The sequence below is a fragment of the Bombina bombina genome, chromosome 5 (genome assembly GCF_027579735.1).
Source record: "Bombina bombina isolate aBomBom1 chromosome 5, aBomBom1.pri, whole genome shotgun sequence".
In the NCBI taxonomy this organism is placed as follows: Eukaryota; Metazoa; Chordata; class Amphibia; order Anura; family Bombinatoridae; genus Bombina; species Bombina bombina.
Window position 1 is genome coordinate 829995369 of NC_069503.1, and position 18157 is coordinate 830013525.

Below are 18157 nucleotides of genomic sequence, written 5' to 3' on the forward strand. Positions count from 1 at the left end.
TGTAACAGTAGTATAAATTTAAAAATAAAAACTTTTTTGACTGTGAAACATCAGTCTGCTAGTGTAATCTAATTGCAGTTGCCTGCCTGCCAGCGTGTGTGCCAGGCTCACAGCGTATACTGTGCCCACTTGCCCAGTGCCACCACTCATATCTGGTGTAACAGAAGTGTAAATTTAAAAAAAAAAAACGTTTTTGACTGTTAAACATCAGTCTGCTTGTGTAATCTAATTGCAGTTGCCTGCCTGCCAGCGTGTTTGCCAGGCCCACTTGCCCAGTGCTACCACTCATATCTGGTGTAACAGTAGTGTAAATTTAAAAAAAAAACTTTTTTGACTTGAAACATCAGTCTGCTTGTGTAATCTAATTGCAGTTGCCTGCCTGCCAGCGTGTATGCCAGGCCCACTTGCCCAGTGCCACCACTCATGTCTGGTGTAACAGTAGTGTCAATTTTTAAAAAAAAAACTTTTTTGACTGTGAAACATCAGTCTGCTAGTGTAATCTAATTTCAGTTGCCTGCCTGCCAGCATGTGTGCCAGGCTCACACTGTATACTGTGCCCACTTGTCCAGTGCCACCACTTATATCTGGTGTAACAGTAATGTAACTTTAAAAAAAAACACCTTTTTTGACTGTGAAACATCAGTCTGCTAGTGTAATCTAATTGCAGTTGCCTGCCTGCCAGCATGTGTGCCAGGCTCACAGCGTATACTGTGCCCACTTGCCCAGAGCCACCACTCATATCTGGTGTAACAGTAGTGTAAATTTAAAAAAAAAAAAACTTTTTTGACTGTAAAACATCAGTCTGCTTGTGTGCCAGGCTCACAGCGTATACTGTGCCCACTTGCCCAGTGCCACCACTCATATCTTGTTTAATAGTAGTGTAAGTGTACATTTAAAAAAAATAAACTTTTTTGACTGTGAAACATCAGTCTGTTTTTTTGTGTCAGGCTCACAGCGTATACTGTGCCCACTTGCCCAGTGCCACCACTCATATCTTGTTTAATAGTAGTGTAAGTGTACATTTAAAAAAACAAAACTTTTTGGACTGTGAAACATCAGTCTGCTTTTTTGTGTCAGGCTCACAGCGTATACTGTGCCCACTTGCCCAGTGCCACCACTCATATATTGTTTAATAGTAGTGTAAGTGTACATTTAAAAAAATAAAAAAAATTTGGACTGTGAAACATCAGTCTGCTTTTTTGTGTCAGGCTCACAGCGTATACTGTGCCCACTTGCCCAGTAGCACCACTGATATCTTGTTTAATAGTAGTGTAAGTGTACATTTAAAAAAAAATGACAGGCAGAGGCAGGCCACCCCGCAGGTGCCGTCGTGGTCGTGGTGCTGTGATTCCCTTTGACCCTAGAATAATGCCCAGTGTTCAGAGGCCACGTACCATGAACTAGAAAAGTTCTGAGGACATAGTTGACTTTTTAATACAGGACACCCAATCTTCTATAGCTTCCTCTCTGAACCTTGACGCACCATCCTCCTCCAGCTTATCTTTGGGCAGCACCTCTCAAGTTACCACTCGCCGCCTGCCGCCACCACCAACACTAGCACCACAGCCACTTCACTTGATCTGTCAGAGGAGTTATTTACACATCAGTTGGAAGAAATGATTGATGCGCAACCATTATTGCCAGAGGATGTAGATAACAAGGATATGTCTCAGTCAGGCAGCATTACACACATGGATGTAAGGTGTGATGATGATGATGTTGTACCCGCTGGGGGAGTTTGGTCTGTCACTGTGAAGTGGGCGTAACCCTTACACTACCTGATCGATACAACATCATACCTGATATTTTAAAGCACGTTATTCCAAACAATTTAGGAATGTTAGGCGATTTATGCCCTTTATGGATTAAAACCAGACTCTGCATAAACTATGTAATTTTCCATGGGAGTTTTGCCATGGATCCCCCTCCGGCACGCGACAGTCCAGGTGTTAGTCCCCTTGAAACAACTTTCCCATCACTATTGTGGCCAGAAAGAGTCCCTGTGGGTTTTAAAATTCGCCTGCCCATTGAAGTCAATGGGAGTTCGCCTGGTTCGCTGGTTCACGAACTTTTGCAGGAGTTCGCGTTCACAGTTCACAAAACCCAAATTTTTAGGTTCGCGACATCACTAATTGCCAGTAGCAGGCAGCCCTGCAGGTTAGATATAGGGTTTCAGTCATATTTGTCTCACCAATTTTCCAGTGAGACGCAGGTAGTGTAGGTTTAGTTACAGTAAGGTTAGGTGTGTATTATTTTAAGTGTTCCTACACAGAAACCGTTTTTTGTTTCAGCGAATACACTGTCTGTGCTGTGTAGGAACACTTCAAATACAGCCCCTCTCCTTCGCTGATAGTACCAACGAGTAGCGATGTGGGTGAACTTTTGCTGAAGCTGTGATCCCTATTATATCCTATGGGAGACACATCACCACTCATCTGCACTTCGCGGTTCAGTCCCCTTTTTTTTAATATATCGACAGACCTGCTGCTACTTTTGGAAATGCACTATCCATTTATTCATTATTCGTTTTAGTGTACTTCCAGATTTTACAATTGGTAATAGTCCTAGATTTTTATCCCATTCAGCTCATGGGTTAATATTGTACACATAGGCTAATATAGTAAAACAATCTGATTTCAGAAACTCAGACATATCAACTAAGTTTTAGCCATAAATCAAATGACTTCAGGCACAAATCCATCAGATATTTAACACTATTACACAAGCCTTTCCAAGCCATCAAACAAGAAAAGAATTCAATAAAATCACACAACTCTTTTTTGTATACATTTTCATTGAGGTTCAAATTACAGAATCCATTGCAAATACTATATATACCAAAATACATCTGTACAACACCATAAGACTCAATAGTTTTGGTTTGAAGTAAACAGACATTTTACATAAACATTATCACTACATGCCCTAACATGAATATTGCAAACCACATATTTTAATATTTTATGGACTCTAGATTAAAACTAGATTAACCTTCTAAAACCAGGATAGTGACACAGCGATGAAAGGTGTAAAAAACTTTCAGACTCAAATAATTTTTTGAGACCTTGAACAACTGGAGTATTTATCAAACCAGAAATGGACATTGTTAAAATAGGCTCAATTATTATCATTAAGAGATGGTTTTAAAAAACATAAAGAATAAGAGAATGAAAACGTACCCAACTACACAAACTAGTTATTAACCTAAGGTTAGGAGATTAGGCACCTAATAGTAACAGAAGACATAAATATCCCCATTCAGATCACTCTCGTACCCAAACACCAATATCACTGGTAGCAGATTGCATATGCAAACTTTTACATGTTCAGTTCTTATTTCAACAAAGATCATTAGTTTCTAAATTAATTTAAATTTTACAACAAAGAATAATATCCAGTGTGCTCTTAATTAGTGGTCACTTCTCAAATGTGTGGGTTATACCGATACAAACTAGACATAATAATATTTGTTATTGGTGTGCTTGAATAAAAAAGCCCCATATCTGCCCAAGAGTAACAAGCTAGATATGTTGCAAGCTTGTGCCTCATTAGGTTCCCCTAAAAAGATGCAACTCTTGATTGCAGGGTCATATGGGTCCTAAAGAGGAGTGGGAGCAGTCTCAACTGAGAAGAACTTACATATAATCCAGATAGCAATAAGACACAAGAGGACACTGATAAAAGAAAGCCCAGAATGGGTCTCAGATTAAAAACAAATGATTAATGTTTAAAATATTTTTTTTTTTTTTTTTAAAAGATAATACTTAAATTATTTTAAATCAAGAGAACAAGAGCAGGGCAACCATAATTCTTGCTAATAATTATGTTGATATATATATATATATATATATATATATATATACATATATATATATATATATATATATATATATATATATATATATATATATATATATATATATAACAGAGAAAGTCCAGCACTCACTTACAAGCTCTCAGCTAAGATTAAAAGCAAACATGGAAGAGTTAGTTACTGCATCTGGCCAAATAGGACAAGCCTAGGTACCACGTCAAGGTCCCTTCCACAACCAGCCAAACAATGCAAGCTTCCAATAAAAAAAACTGGGAACAAGTGAAGGGTGCACAGGCTTATGCAATCACCCTAGACATATAAAAAACACGGAAGGGGACTGCACTCTCTGACTGAATTGGGTACACATCCCATAACCCTGCAACATGCTAAGCCTTGGGTGCTCAATGGCACTCACAGAAAGCTGTACTGTCCCCAGAGTCACAGGCAGTTAACTCCAGACAGGTCTGGGTGCAAGGCCCATAGGGAAAATTACAAAACAAATACATATAACACACAGATAAAGTCCAACACTCACTTACAAGCTCTCAGCTAAAATTAAAAGCAAAAATGGAAGGGTTAATTACCGCATCTGGCCAAATTTGACAAGCCCAGGTACCATGTCAAGGTCCCTTCCAAAACCTGGTTCCCTAAACCAGCCAAACAATGCAAGCTCTCAATCAAACAAACTGGGAACAAGTGATGGGTGCACAGGCTTATGTAATCACCCTATACATATACAAAACACGGAAGGGGACTGCACTCTCAGACTGGACTGGGTACACATCCCATGACCCTGCAACATGCTCCGCCCTCGGTGCTCAATGGCACTCACAGAAAGCTGTGCTGTCCCCAGAGTCACAGGCAGTTAACCCCAGACAGGTCTGGGTGCAAGCACCATAGTAAAACTTACAAAACAAATTAATACAACACACAGGGAAAGTCCAGCACTCACTTACAAGCTCTCAGCTAAGATTAAAAGCAAAAATGGAACGGTTAGTTACCGCATCTGGCCAAATTGGGCAAGCTCCGGTACCACGTCAAGGTCCCTTCCAAAACCTGGGTCCCTAAACCAGTCAAACAATGCAAGCTCTCAATCAAACAAACTGGGAACAAGTGATGGGTACACAGGCTTATGTAATCACCCTAGACATATACAAAACATGGAAGGGGACTGCACTCTCAGACTAGACTGGGTACACATCCAATGACCCTGCAACATGCTCAGCCCTGGGTGCTCAATGGCACTCACAGAAAGCTGTGCTGTCCACCAGATGTGGTAACTAATCCTTCCATTTTTGCTTTTAATCTTAGCTGAGAACTTGTTAGTGAGTGGGGGACTTTCTCTGTGTGTTGTATTCATTTGTTTTGTAATGTTCCCTATGGGCCTTGCACCTAGACCTGTCTGGGGTTAACTGCCTGTGATTAAGGACCATGTAAGTCCGAAATATTGCATATTTTTTTGCTCTTAGGTACTCCAATACATTTTCACCTGCAGCAAGCTGTGGTGCTGTCACTTTTCTTCATTGGATATGTGTTTGGAGGTTCAGATACTCCATTGTGATGGGCACCCGCATTAAAGTAAGGAAGACTGGTGCTGGGCTTATTCTACATTTATATACACATATAAACACATACAGTTATATATATATATATATATATATATATATATATATATACATACATAAAGTATACACACATACACTTTTGAGCCCTTCCTAGTCAAATACCTTGAAACATGCAATATCATTTTTATTAATTTTTAACGTTTTAATGTGTTTTGAATATAAATACTTGAAATTCCTATTTTCCTCTTATTTTCGTTTTATTTTTAAATATATTTCTATACTTATCTTTATATAAAATATATATCTATATACTGTTTATCTGTAACTATATATATATATATATATATATATACACACACACACACACACATATATAAATATATAGGTATGTATTTTTATTTTCCAAACAGCATCATATATATATATATATATATATATATATATATATATATATATATATATATATATATATTTTTTATAAAAACATCTGCTTAAAAATAAAAATATATTTTTTTTCTATGTGAAGAACATAGGAATGTAAAGTACTCTTTACACACTTTTGGCTGTGTCAGGTTAGCGCATGAGTGATATCTAATAAGGCATTTTGTAGCATGTGCTATAGAAGTCTATGGGGAGCAGTTAGCACAGTTGTGAAGTCCTGAAGTTGGCGAGTCTTTCACTCACACGCTTTTTACTTTCAACTTGTAATATGCATGTTCATCCGGCCATGCTAATTGTTTACTTTGAGTGCATTTAGCGCCTGGGCGCAAAGAAAAATAAGTGTGTCACTTGAAATCTGAGCCATAGGGGCCGATTTATCATGACGGAATAGGGCCGTATACCCCTGTTTCTGCACGAGCCTTCAGGCTCGCTGGAAACAAGAGTTAAGAAGCAGCAGTCTTAAGAAGCAGCAGTCTTAAATGTACCCCATAATGTTTCACTATACATTTTATGAAGTCACATATAGGTTAAGCTATTTTAGGAAAAAGTATCTGCACAGGAGTAACAAGATATGATACTGCGAGGAGCATATCTAGACCTCACTGGGTACACTGCGGGCCAGATATGCTGTAGCTAAAGCGAGGTTCAGATGTTTTAGGAATAAAGTATCTCATAAAATGCATTTATTTATACCTATTAAAATGAAACTTGCTTGGGATTGGTTGGGGTGACTGTGTCCTCTTGTATTCTATTTAGCTCTGCTGAATTGATAATGACCTTTCTGTGTTTCTGTTTTGAACTATCTTTTCTGATTGTGAAATGGAATACCAAGTAATTAGTTTATTTTAGCTCTGCTTGTTTTTGTTAGAACACTATCTGAACAGTGCTGAGTTTTGTCTTTTTATTTTAAAAACAAATCTGAAGCAGGGTGCAGTTGCATTTGATATAGTTTGTTCCAGGTGTCATATGCTGTCTCCCAAACCCTTCAGGGTGGTGATTATTGCACTTAAAGGGATAGTAACGTAAAAATGAAACTTTTATGATTCAAACAGTGCAAAAACATTATAGTCACCAATTATAAATTCTCAATTGTAAAAGGTTTTATGGTCCTTTACACAGCAGGTGATTGCCATAGGAATTGTAATCACTCTCTACATGATAACTTTAAGGGTGGTTTAGGCTTTTTAATGAGTGCTGTACATCCAAATAATAACTATATTTCAAAGAGGAAAAGGGTCTCTTTCAATGGAGGCCTCACATTCTGTGGTGAGCACCAGATTGAAGGCATATGAGAACACAAACAAACAATAAAAACTCTGTATAATACACAGATGAAGGTGAAACCTATGATTTGAAAACAGCTACGTGCCTATTTTAATTTAGTGTCCCTGTGTGTATCCATCTGTCAGCTGATTGTCATGACAATGACAGATATCTTACAACATTGTGCCTATTTTAATTGGGGTTGTCTCTTTACCATGGAAACATATTATATGACCACTCAGCAATCATTCAAAACAAGGGGTTGTAGCCGTCAATAGTAATCATAGTAATAACTTAGTGATAACTATCAGATGACAGTAACCACTTGTTTTGTTATTGATGTCAGGACTCGTAGATCTCTTTTTCTCTAAGGTAATAAATAATGTAGGTTTCCATATGAACAGGAAACCGTGTGAGTGTACAAAATAGATGACATTTTGTGAAAATCTATATAGTATGCTTTTGGGACAAATACTTTTGTTATGCTATATAAGTTTGAACTAGGGTATGAAGTCTTTACTTTGTCAAAATAAAAATTTTGGTTTATGTAACATTTTATGGTTAGATGTTTATTTCTACTCATTTTTGCAAATAGACAAAAATAATACATTTTGGCATCAATTACAAGTGGAGTGCTATCATTATCTTGTGTCATACAAACGATATTGCAAAATCATACACCTAGATTTAGAGTTTTGCGGCCAAAGGGGTGCGTTAGCTACGCATGTTTTTTTCTAGCGCAGCTTCTAAACAACGCTGGTATTTAGAGTTCTCTGAAGGGCTGCGTTAGGCTCCAAAAAGGGAGCGTACTGGCATATTTACTTCAACTCTCAATACCAGCGTTGCTTACGGTAGCGGCTAGCTGGAAAAATGTGCTCGTGCACGATTCCCCCATAGGAAACAATGGGGCAGTTTGGGCTGAAAAAAACTAACACCTGCAAAAAAGCAGCGTTCAGCTCCTAACGCAGCCCCATTGTTTCCTATGGGGAAACACTTTCTAAGTCTGCACCTAACACCCTAACATGAACCCCGAGTCTAAACACCCCTAACCTTACACTTATTAACCCCTAATCTGCCGTCCCCACTATCGCTGACACCTGCATTTTATTATTAACCCCTAATCTTCTGCTCCGGACACTGCCACAACCTACATTATCCCTATGTACCCCTAATCTGCTGCCCCTAACATCGCTGACACCTACATAATATTTATTAACCCCAAATCTGCCCCCCCAATGTAGCCGCTACCTTACCTATACTTATTAACCCCTAATCTGCTGACCGGACCTCGCCGCTACTCTAATAAATGTATTAACCTCTAAAGCTAAGTCTAACCCTAACACCCCCCTAAGTTAAATATAATTTTAATCTAACTAAATAAATGAAATATTATTAACTAAAGTCTTCCTATTTAAAGCTAAATACTTACCTGTAAAATAAACCCTAATATAGCTGACAAATAATTATACTGTAGCTATTTTAGGATTTATATTTATTTTACAGGCAACTTTGTATTTATTTAAACTAGGTACAATAGCTATTAAATAGTTATTTACTATTTAATAGCTACCTAGTTAAAATAATTACAAAATTACCTGTAAAATAAATCCTAACCTAAGTTACAATTAAACCTAACACTACACTATCAATAAATTAATTAACTAAACTACCTACAATTACCTACAATTAAATCAACTAAATTAAATTACAAAAAAACAAACAAACACTAAATTACAAAAGAAAACAAGCACTAAATTACAAAAAATAAAAAAAGATTACAAGAATTTTAAAGTATTAACTTTTTAATTTTTTTTCCCTAAGATCCAACCCTTATAGGCAGATGCTCTTTTTCTGTATTAAATCTAGAGATTGCAGTTTTAGTTGGAATTAATAATATCAATGATTGTGGATCCAATAATGTTTATGTTTAAATCATGTACTGTATGCTGAAAATAATTGATTTAATGTAATATGTTGAAAATTAATAATAAAAAGAAAGTTAAAAAAAAAAATCCTAACCTAAGTTACAATTAAACCTAACACTACACTAGCAATAAATAAATTAAATCAATTAACTACAATTACCTACAATTAAATAAACTAAACTAAATTACAAAAAACAAACAAACACAGCCAATAGAATGCAAGCTCAATCTGATTGGCTGATTGAATCAGCCAATCCGATTGAACTTGAATCTGATTGGCTGATTCAATCAGCCAATCAGATTTTCCTACCTTAATTCCGATTGGCTGATAGAATCCTATCAGCCAATCGGAATTCGAGGGACGCCATCTTGGATGAAGTCATTTAAAGGAACCCTCATTCTGCGAGTAGGTGTTGTGGAAGAAGGATGGATCTGCGTTGGCTGGAAGAAGATGGCTCTGCTCCGCTCCGGATGGATGAAGATAGAAGATGCCGCTTGGATGAAGATGTCTACCGGTCCGGATGTCCTCTTCTGCCCGGATAGGATGAAGACTTCTGCCACTCTGGATGCCCTCTTTTCGTCCATCGGTGCCCGGCTGGGTGAACACGGCTCAAGGTAGGGAGATCTTCAGGGGGGTAGTGTTAGGTTTATTTAAGAGGGGTTTGGGTTAGAGTAGGGGTATGTGAGTGGTGGGTTGTAATGTTGGGGGGTGGTATTGTGTTTTTTTTTACAGGCAAAAGAGCTGATTTCTGTGGGGCATGCCCCACAAAAAGCTCTTTTAAGGGCTGGTAAGGTAATAAAGCTGTTAACTTTTTTAATTTAGATTAGGGTATGGAATATTTTTTTTTATTTTGGGGGGCTTTGTTATTTTATTAGGGGGCTTAGAGTACGTGCAATTAGCTTAAAATTCTTGTATTCTTTTTTATTTTTTGTAATTTAGTGTTTTTTTTTTTTGTAATTTAGTTTAGTTTATTTAATTGTAGGTAATTGTAGTTAATTGATTTAATTTATTTATTGATAGTGTAGTGTTAGGTTTAATTGTAACTTAGGTTAGGATTTATGTTACAGGTAATTTTGTAATTATTTTAACTATGTAGCTATTAAATAGTAAATAACTATTTAATAACTATTGTACCTAGTTAAAATAAATACAAAGTTGCCTGTAAAATAAATATAAATCCTAAAATAGCTACAATATAATTATTCGTTATATTGTAGCTATATTTGGGTTTATTTTACAGGTAAGTATTTAGTTTTAAATAGGAATACTTTAGTTAATAATATTTAATTTATTTCGTTAGATTAAAATTATATTTAATTTAGGGGGGGTGTTAGGGTTAGGGTTAGACTTAGCTTTAGGGGTTAATACATTTATTAGAGTAGCGACGAGGTCCGGTCAGCAGATTAGGGGTTAATAAGTGTAGTTAGGTAGCGGCGACGTTGGGGGGGGGCAGATTAGGGGTTAATAAATATTTTGTAGGTGTCAGCGATGTTAGGGGCAGCAGATTAGGGGTTCATAGGGATAATGTAGGTGGCAGCGGTGTGCGGTCGGCAGATTATGGGTTAAAAATATTTATTATAGTGGCAGCGATGTGGGGGGACCTCGGTTTAGGGGTACATAGGTAGTTTATGGGTGTTTGTGTACTTTAGAGCACAGTAGTTAAGAGCTTTATAAACCGGCGTTAGCCCATAAAGCTCTTAAATACTGACTTTTTTCTGTGGCTGGAGTCTTTTCGGTAGAGGGTCTACTGCTCACTTCAGCCAATACTCTAAATACCGGCGTTAGGAAGATCCCATTGAAAAGATAGGATACGCAATTGGCGTAAGGGGATCTGCGGTATGGAAAAGTCGCGGCTGGAAAGTGAGCGTTAGACCCTTTCCTGGCTGACTCTAAATACCAGCGGGCGGCCAAAAGCAGCGTTAGGACCCATTAACGCTGCTTTTGATGGCTACAGCAGAACTCTAAATCTAGGTGATAGTAGTTTTACTGTTCAAACCCATATTACAAATTAGGCATTTAAAGGGTTAGGAAAGTCAAACATTAAAACTTGCATTATTCAGATACAGCATGTAATTTGAAGCCACTTTTAAATTCACTTCTATTTTCAAATGTACTGTGTTCTCTTGGTATCCATTGTTGGAAAATAATATGTACATATTCTACACTACTGGGCTTGCTGGTGATTGGTGCCTGCATACATTTGTCTCTTGTGATTGGCTCACTAGATGTGTTCAGCTAGCTCGCAGTATAATATAAGATAATAGAAGTAAATTGGAAAGTTTTTTAAAATTGTATGTTCTATCTGAATCATGAAAGAAAAAAATAGGTGTTTCATGTCCCTCTAAAATATATATTGTGAGTGAAAGATAAACACTGCACCCCTATAGTTTCAATAACAAGCACCAACCAGAAACTAGCGCTTGTATTGTATGTTGATGGCTTAAGCATTGCACTTGATAAATAATTAAATTAATGCTGGAAATAAGTGAAAAGCTGTGGTAGTCATTATAACTTCTCACATAGGACTTGATAAACCACTAAACTGGCCTGTTAGTGTTTCTCACACAATTTCAATACATTTTAGAAGGGATTATTAGTTTTGTGCTTGGCTAAAACACACAGATCCCATTTTAGATATATTTAATATAAATGGATTCCTTAAGTCTACAGTATCCCACAAAAGTGAGTACACCCCTGACATTTTTGTAAATTTTGTAATATATCTTTTCATGTGACAACATTGACCAAATGATACTTTGCTACAATGTAAAGTAGTGAGTGTACAGCCTGTATAACAGTGTAAATTTGCTGTCCCCTCAAAATAACTCAACACACAGCCATTAATGTCTAAACCATTGGCAACAAAAGTGAGTACACCCCTAAGTTGAAATGTCCAAATTGGGCCCAATTAGCCATTTTCCCTCTCCGGTGTCATGTGACTCATTAGTGTTACAAGGTCTCAGGTGTGAATGGGGAGCAGGTGTGTTAAATTTGGTATTATCGCTCTCACACTCTCTCATACTGGTCACTGGAAGTTCAACATGGCACCTCATGGCAAAGAACTCTCTGAGGATATAAAAAAAGAATTGTTGTTCTACATAAAGATGGCCTAGGCTAAAATAAGTTTGCCAAAACCCTGAAACTGAGCTGCAGCTTGGTGGGCAAGACCATACAGCGGTTTCACAGGACAGGTTCCACTCAGAACAGGCCTCGCCATGGTTGACCAAAGAAGTTGAGTGCACGTGCTCAGTGCCATATCCAGAGGTTGTCTTTGGGAAATATACATATTAGTGCTACCAGCATTGCTGTGGAGGTTGAAGGGGTGGGGGGGTAAGCCTGTCAGTCCTCAGACCATATGCCACACACTGCATCAAATTGGTCTGCATTGCTGTCATCCCAGAAGGAAGCCTTTTCTAAAGATGATGCACAAGAAAGTCTGCAAACAGTTTGCTGAAGACAAGCAGACTAAGGACATGGATTACTGGAACCATGTCCTGTGGTCCAATGAAACCAGGATAAACTTATTTGGTTCAGATGGTGTCAAGTGTGTGTGGTAGCAACCAGGTGAGGAGTACAAAGACAAGTGTGTCTTGCCTACAGTCAAGCATGGTGGTGGGAGTGTCATGGTCTGGTGCTGCAGAGGATGAAGGGGTGGGGGGTAAGCCTGTCAGTGCTCAGACCATATGCCACACACTGCATCAAATTGGTCTGCATTGCTGTGATCCCAGAAGGAAGCCTCATCTAAAGATGATGCACAAGAAAGTCCGCAAATATTTTGCTGAAGACAAGCAGACTAAGGACATGGATTACTAGAACCATGTCTTGTGGTCCAATGAAACTAAGATAATCTTGTTTGGTTCAGATGGCATCAAGCGTGTGTGGTGGCAACCAGGTGAGGAGTACAAAGACAAGTGTGTCTTGCCTACAGTCAAGCATGGTGGTGGGAGTGTCATGGTCTGGGCCTGCATGAGTGCTGCCAGCAATAGGGAGCTACAGTTAATTGAGGGAAACATGAATGCCAACATTTACTGTGACATACTGAAGCAGAGCATGATCCCCTCCCTTTGGATACTGGGCCGCAGGGCAATATTCCAACATGATAATGACCCCAAACACACCTCCAAGACGACCACTGCCTTGCTAAAGAAGCTGAGGGTAAAGGTGATGGACTAGCAAAGCATGTCTCCAGACCTAGACCCTATTGAGCATCTGTGGGGCATCCTCAAACAGAAGGTGGGGGAGCATAAGGTCTCTAACATCCACCTGCTCCATGATGTCATCATGGAGGAGTGGAAGAGGACTCCAGTGACAACTTGTGAAGCTCTGGTGATCTCCATGCCCAAAAGGGTTAAGGCAGTGCTGGAAAATAATGGTGATATAACAAATGAATATCCAGTCCGGCTCCTTCCGTGAGTAAAAGGTAGTTCTTTATTTGAGAAACATTAAAAGACAAAAATTAAACAAACACACAGCAATCGAGCAAACCCAGAACAGATTGCAGACGGCTAATTTAGACAGGCTGGGACTACGACCAAGGGCCATATGACATCACAATATATAAAATAATGGTGGCACACAACACACAAAATATTGACACTTTGGACCCAAGGGGTGTACTCACTTTTGTTGCCAACGGTTTAGACATTAATGGCTGTGTGTTGGGTTATTTTGAGGGGACTGCAAATTTACACTGTTATACAGGCTGTACATTCACTACTTTACATTGTAGTAAAGTATAATTTCTTCAGTGTTGTCTGCTAGCCAAACTGGGTCTGTTTAAGAGGTGACATGATTACTTTATATAAATATATTCAAGGCCCATATACAGAGATGGCAGAAACTCTGTTTATTCCAAGAAAATTGTTTGTGACCAGAGGTCACAATTTAAGGTTAGAGGAAAGGAGATTTAATCTCCTTCAACAGAAACGTTTTTTCACTGTAAGAGCAATAAAATTGTGGAACTCATTACCAAAGGAGGTAGTGAATGCCAATACCCTAGATACATTTAAAAATTGTTTGGATACATTTCTGTCTATAAACAAATTCATGGATATGATTGCTAGTATTAAATGGGTCACCTTTTAGTGGGATTATTTAAGCTTAACTGGAGCTTTTTATATATATTTTAGATTTGTATAGGTTGAACTCGATGGACTTCGGTCTTTTTTCAACCTCATCTACTATGTTACTATGTTACATTAAAAGATATAATAAAATATTTACAAAAATGTGAGGGGTGTACTCACTTTTGTGGGATACTGTGGGGCCTATCTATCAAGCTCCAAATGGAGCTTGATGCCCCGTGTTTCTGGCGAGCTGCTGGAGCAATACTGAATACAGAGAGCGTATTGCTCTCCGTATTCAGCGAGGTCTGGCGGACCTGATCCGCACTGTCGGATCAGGTCCGCCAGACTATGATAAATAGAGGCCTGTATATTCATATATGTTTTATAGTTATTGGCTATTGGTTGGTCCTGAAATTTAAATATTGAAATTTATATGTAATGTTGCATAGCACATGAGAACCATACATGCATCATGATCATAGCATCTAGTAAAAAACACCTTCATGCAACATTAGTGTAATATTAAGTTACAGTATTCTCATTTTAAAAAAAAAGGATTTTTTCTCATGTCATGGCAAACTTTGTGCTTAAGGGGTGTTTGTTCACTTTCAAAATTCATTGTACGAGTTTTCAAAAATATCAGGATGAAAAATCTTGGTATGTAATAGACACCATTTTGAAAAAACAGTGGGCTATATTAATAAAGCTGAGGATACAGCTCTGGAGCTCCTTTGGTGCAGACTTGCATGAGCGAGCATGCAGTCGATAATTTAGAAGCAGCAGCCATCAGACTGCTGTTCCTTAACCTCTCTATGGTCGTGTGTTGGCAATTTAAAATCACCCCAGACTAGTCAGACTGGGGTGATTGACAGCCCCAGTTCATGCTCGATTGGCCACCCAATGCCCCAGCTCAAACAGATAAACAATTAATTTACTGTTTTTACAATTATTTTGGAACTGAAAGGGTTATTTTCACACATGTAAATGGTTATTGTCATTTCAGACAGGAAAAAGGTATCAATCCAGACACATGTAATGCAAAGACAAGACCTGCTGAAGGACCATTGATTTGCTTTTGTTTAACCTGAAACTGTTTTTTTTTGTGGTACTTAATAATGGGAAACATGTTTTTACTTGAAAATCTGAAAATTTGCACACATACAATATTTTTATTTAAGGGGAAAAAATACTCCCAACTTGGAATGCGAGGGCACGTTTTATTATGTATACTCTTGATATTTCACTTGCATTCAATTAGCATTATATATGGCATTAAATATGGAGGGCAAAATGTCAATCCACTTGTAATCTTTCGGCTAGATTTAGAGTTTGGCATTAGAGAGGGTGCGTTAGCTACGAATTGTTTATTTCTAACGCACAGAGTTTTTTAACGCGGGTATTTAGAGTTTATAAACAACCATCCAACGATACTCCTAACACGTGTATTTCAGACGGGGAATCCCGCCCGCGTTAGACAGTCTCCCATAGAGATCAATGGAAAAGCAAACAAACACGCTTTTTTCACCTAACACTCGATCTCGCGAGAAATACGCACAGCTCGGTCATATGACGTATACCACATAATGCACAACAATAACACACCGCAAATGTCAAATCAACAATCACAAAACAAAGCACATAAGCATTACACATTTAGAAGCAGGGGAAAATTAATAAAATAAAATACAGGGAATATGCATATAATTTAAGATGCGGAAATATGGAAAATAATAAAAATGAAAAATAAAAGCACACTCATACACAAGCAAAATACTCACATTCAATATTACTATATATTAGGACAAACATATATATACAACACTTCCCTAATACAACACCATCGCAAATTAACATTTACACATAATACTATGGGACAATGTTATAGAAAACGAGCACTATGACATCATCGCATTCTACACATTCCACAAATACTAACTCGAAATGAGCATGCGGAAATTCACACAACTAATACACATTGAACAAATACTAATTACTAACAAAGCACACCTGAACACAATTTACAACGCAAACCGGTACATCATTAAACATTTACACAGGGTATATAAGCACCACACAAGCATGGCTTCTTTGACTGTGTTGCTGGTGGGTTTTTGGAGATTGGAGATTTGAGATTTAGTGCCTTATTGTGAGTTAGTGTGAGAGAGTCAGTTAGTGTTATCGTGAGTGAGTTAGTGGTAGTGGTAGTTAGTGAGAGTTAGTGGGAGCGTGAGTTAGTGTGAGCGTGAGTTAGTGGTAGTGTGAGTTATTGAGAGTTAGTGGTAGTGTGAGTTATTGAGAGTTAGTGGTAGTGTGAGTTATTGAGAGTTAGTGGTAGTGTGAGAGAGTCAGTTAGTGGTAGTGTGAGTTAGTGGTATTGTGAGTTAGTGGTAGTGTGAGTTAGTGGTAGTGTGAGTTAGTGGTAGTGTGAGTTAGTGAGCGACAGTTGGTTTGGGTGAGTGTGCGAGTGCTTTTTCTGTATACTTAACACATTTACATGCAAACACATTCAATATATACATACACTTATCAATAACACTACATACACTCCATACCCCATACCCTCTCATACTACACTCCATACCCCATTCCCTTTCATCCCATTCCCTTTCATCCCATTTACTCTTATCCCATACCCCATCCCATCCCCTAGTTACATTTAGTTTACATTATTTATTTATATCCCTTTCACACTTTCAGCACGTTTTTTGTCTTTTTAGTTCTTTATTTTGACCCCCTTTCATTTGATCACACTCACTTTTTGTTTGCTTAGTTGGGGTTTAGTTTAGGGAAGAGATGGAGGAGGGCAGGCAGGAGATTAGTCAGGGGAGAGGTAGAGGGGGGAGGAGAGGGAGGGGGAGAGGAACAGGGCAGGAAGGGGGGCAGGAAGCGGGGGTGGAAGTGGTAGGTGGACCCAGCCACTTGGTTCAAGATGAACAAGTGGCTGGGCCCAGTGGTGGACAGAGTAGGGCTTCACAGTCTGGGAAACAGAGGGCATCGTCACAGGGGAAGGCCAAGGCGACTAGGGAGGCGAGGTTTTCTATGGAGGAGAAGGAGGCCCTCGTAGAAGCCTATATGGGCAGGTATAGGAGGCTGCAGGCTCAGAAGACCACCCTGAGTGAGAAGAGGAAGCTCTGGCAGGAGATAAGGGATGCAGTTAATGCAGTGGGGGGCCGAAACAGAGATATGGACTCTATTAAACATCGCTACCGGGACTGCAAGATGGAACTTAAAAAAAAAATAACCAGGGAGTCCCAACATGCCGCAGGAACTGGTGACGGCCCTGCACTGATAGTTGAGTACTCCCGATGGGAGGAAATGTTGCGTCCCAGTATCTCCGAGGTGGATATAGTCGGGATCGGAGGAATTGATACCGGGAACCTGCCACTCTCATCTGACGGTAAGCTCATTTAAGAGTAAATTAACATCCAAATGTATTTAAAGGGACATTATACGCAAACATTTTCTTTCATGATTAAGGTAGAGAATACAATTTTAAACAACATTCCAATTTACTTATATTACCTAATTTGCTTCATTCTTTAGATATACTTTAATGAAGAAATAGCCATGCACACGGTGAACCAATCACAGGAGGCAGCTAAGTACAGCTACCAATCAGCAGCTACTAAGCATATCTAGATATGCTTTTCAGCAAAGAATATCAAGAGAATGAAGCAAATTAGATAATAGAAGTAAATTAGAAAGTTGCTTATAATTGTATGCTCTTTCCAAATCAGGAAAAAAAAAACATTGGGTTTCATGTCCCTTTAAGGATAAGATTAATGCTATTACGCTGTTTAACACATTATTACGTAAACGCATTCACAATTACTTTGCGATTACATTAGTATCTAGGCTATAGGTTAGGTGTGCATTTAAACAGACTGAAAACAAATGCAAAAACATTCAGATTGACCAGAGATATCACAAACACGGTTTAGAAAATGCGGAAATCGTATTGATTGTTAGATTTCAAAGTGGATTAATGAGGCTGCATTTGTAATTGTATCGTAAGCAAAATAATTTAAATCTTTATTTTGAAATATGCTAATATATACATTTCTTTCTTTTTCAAATATACA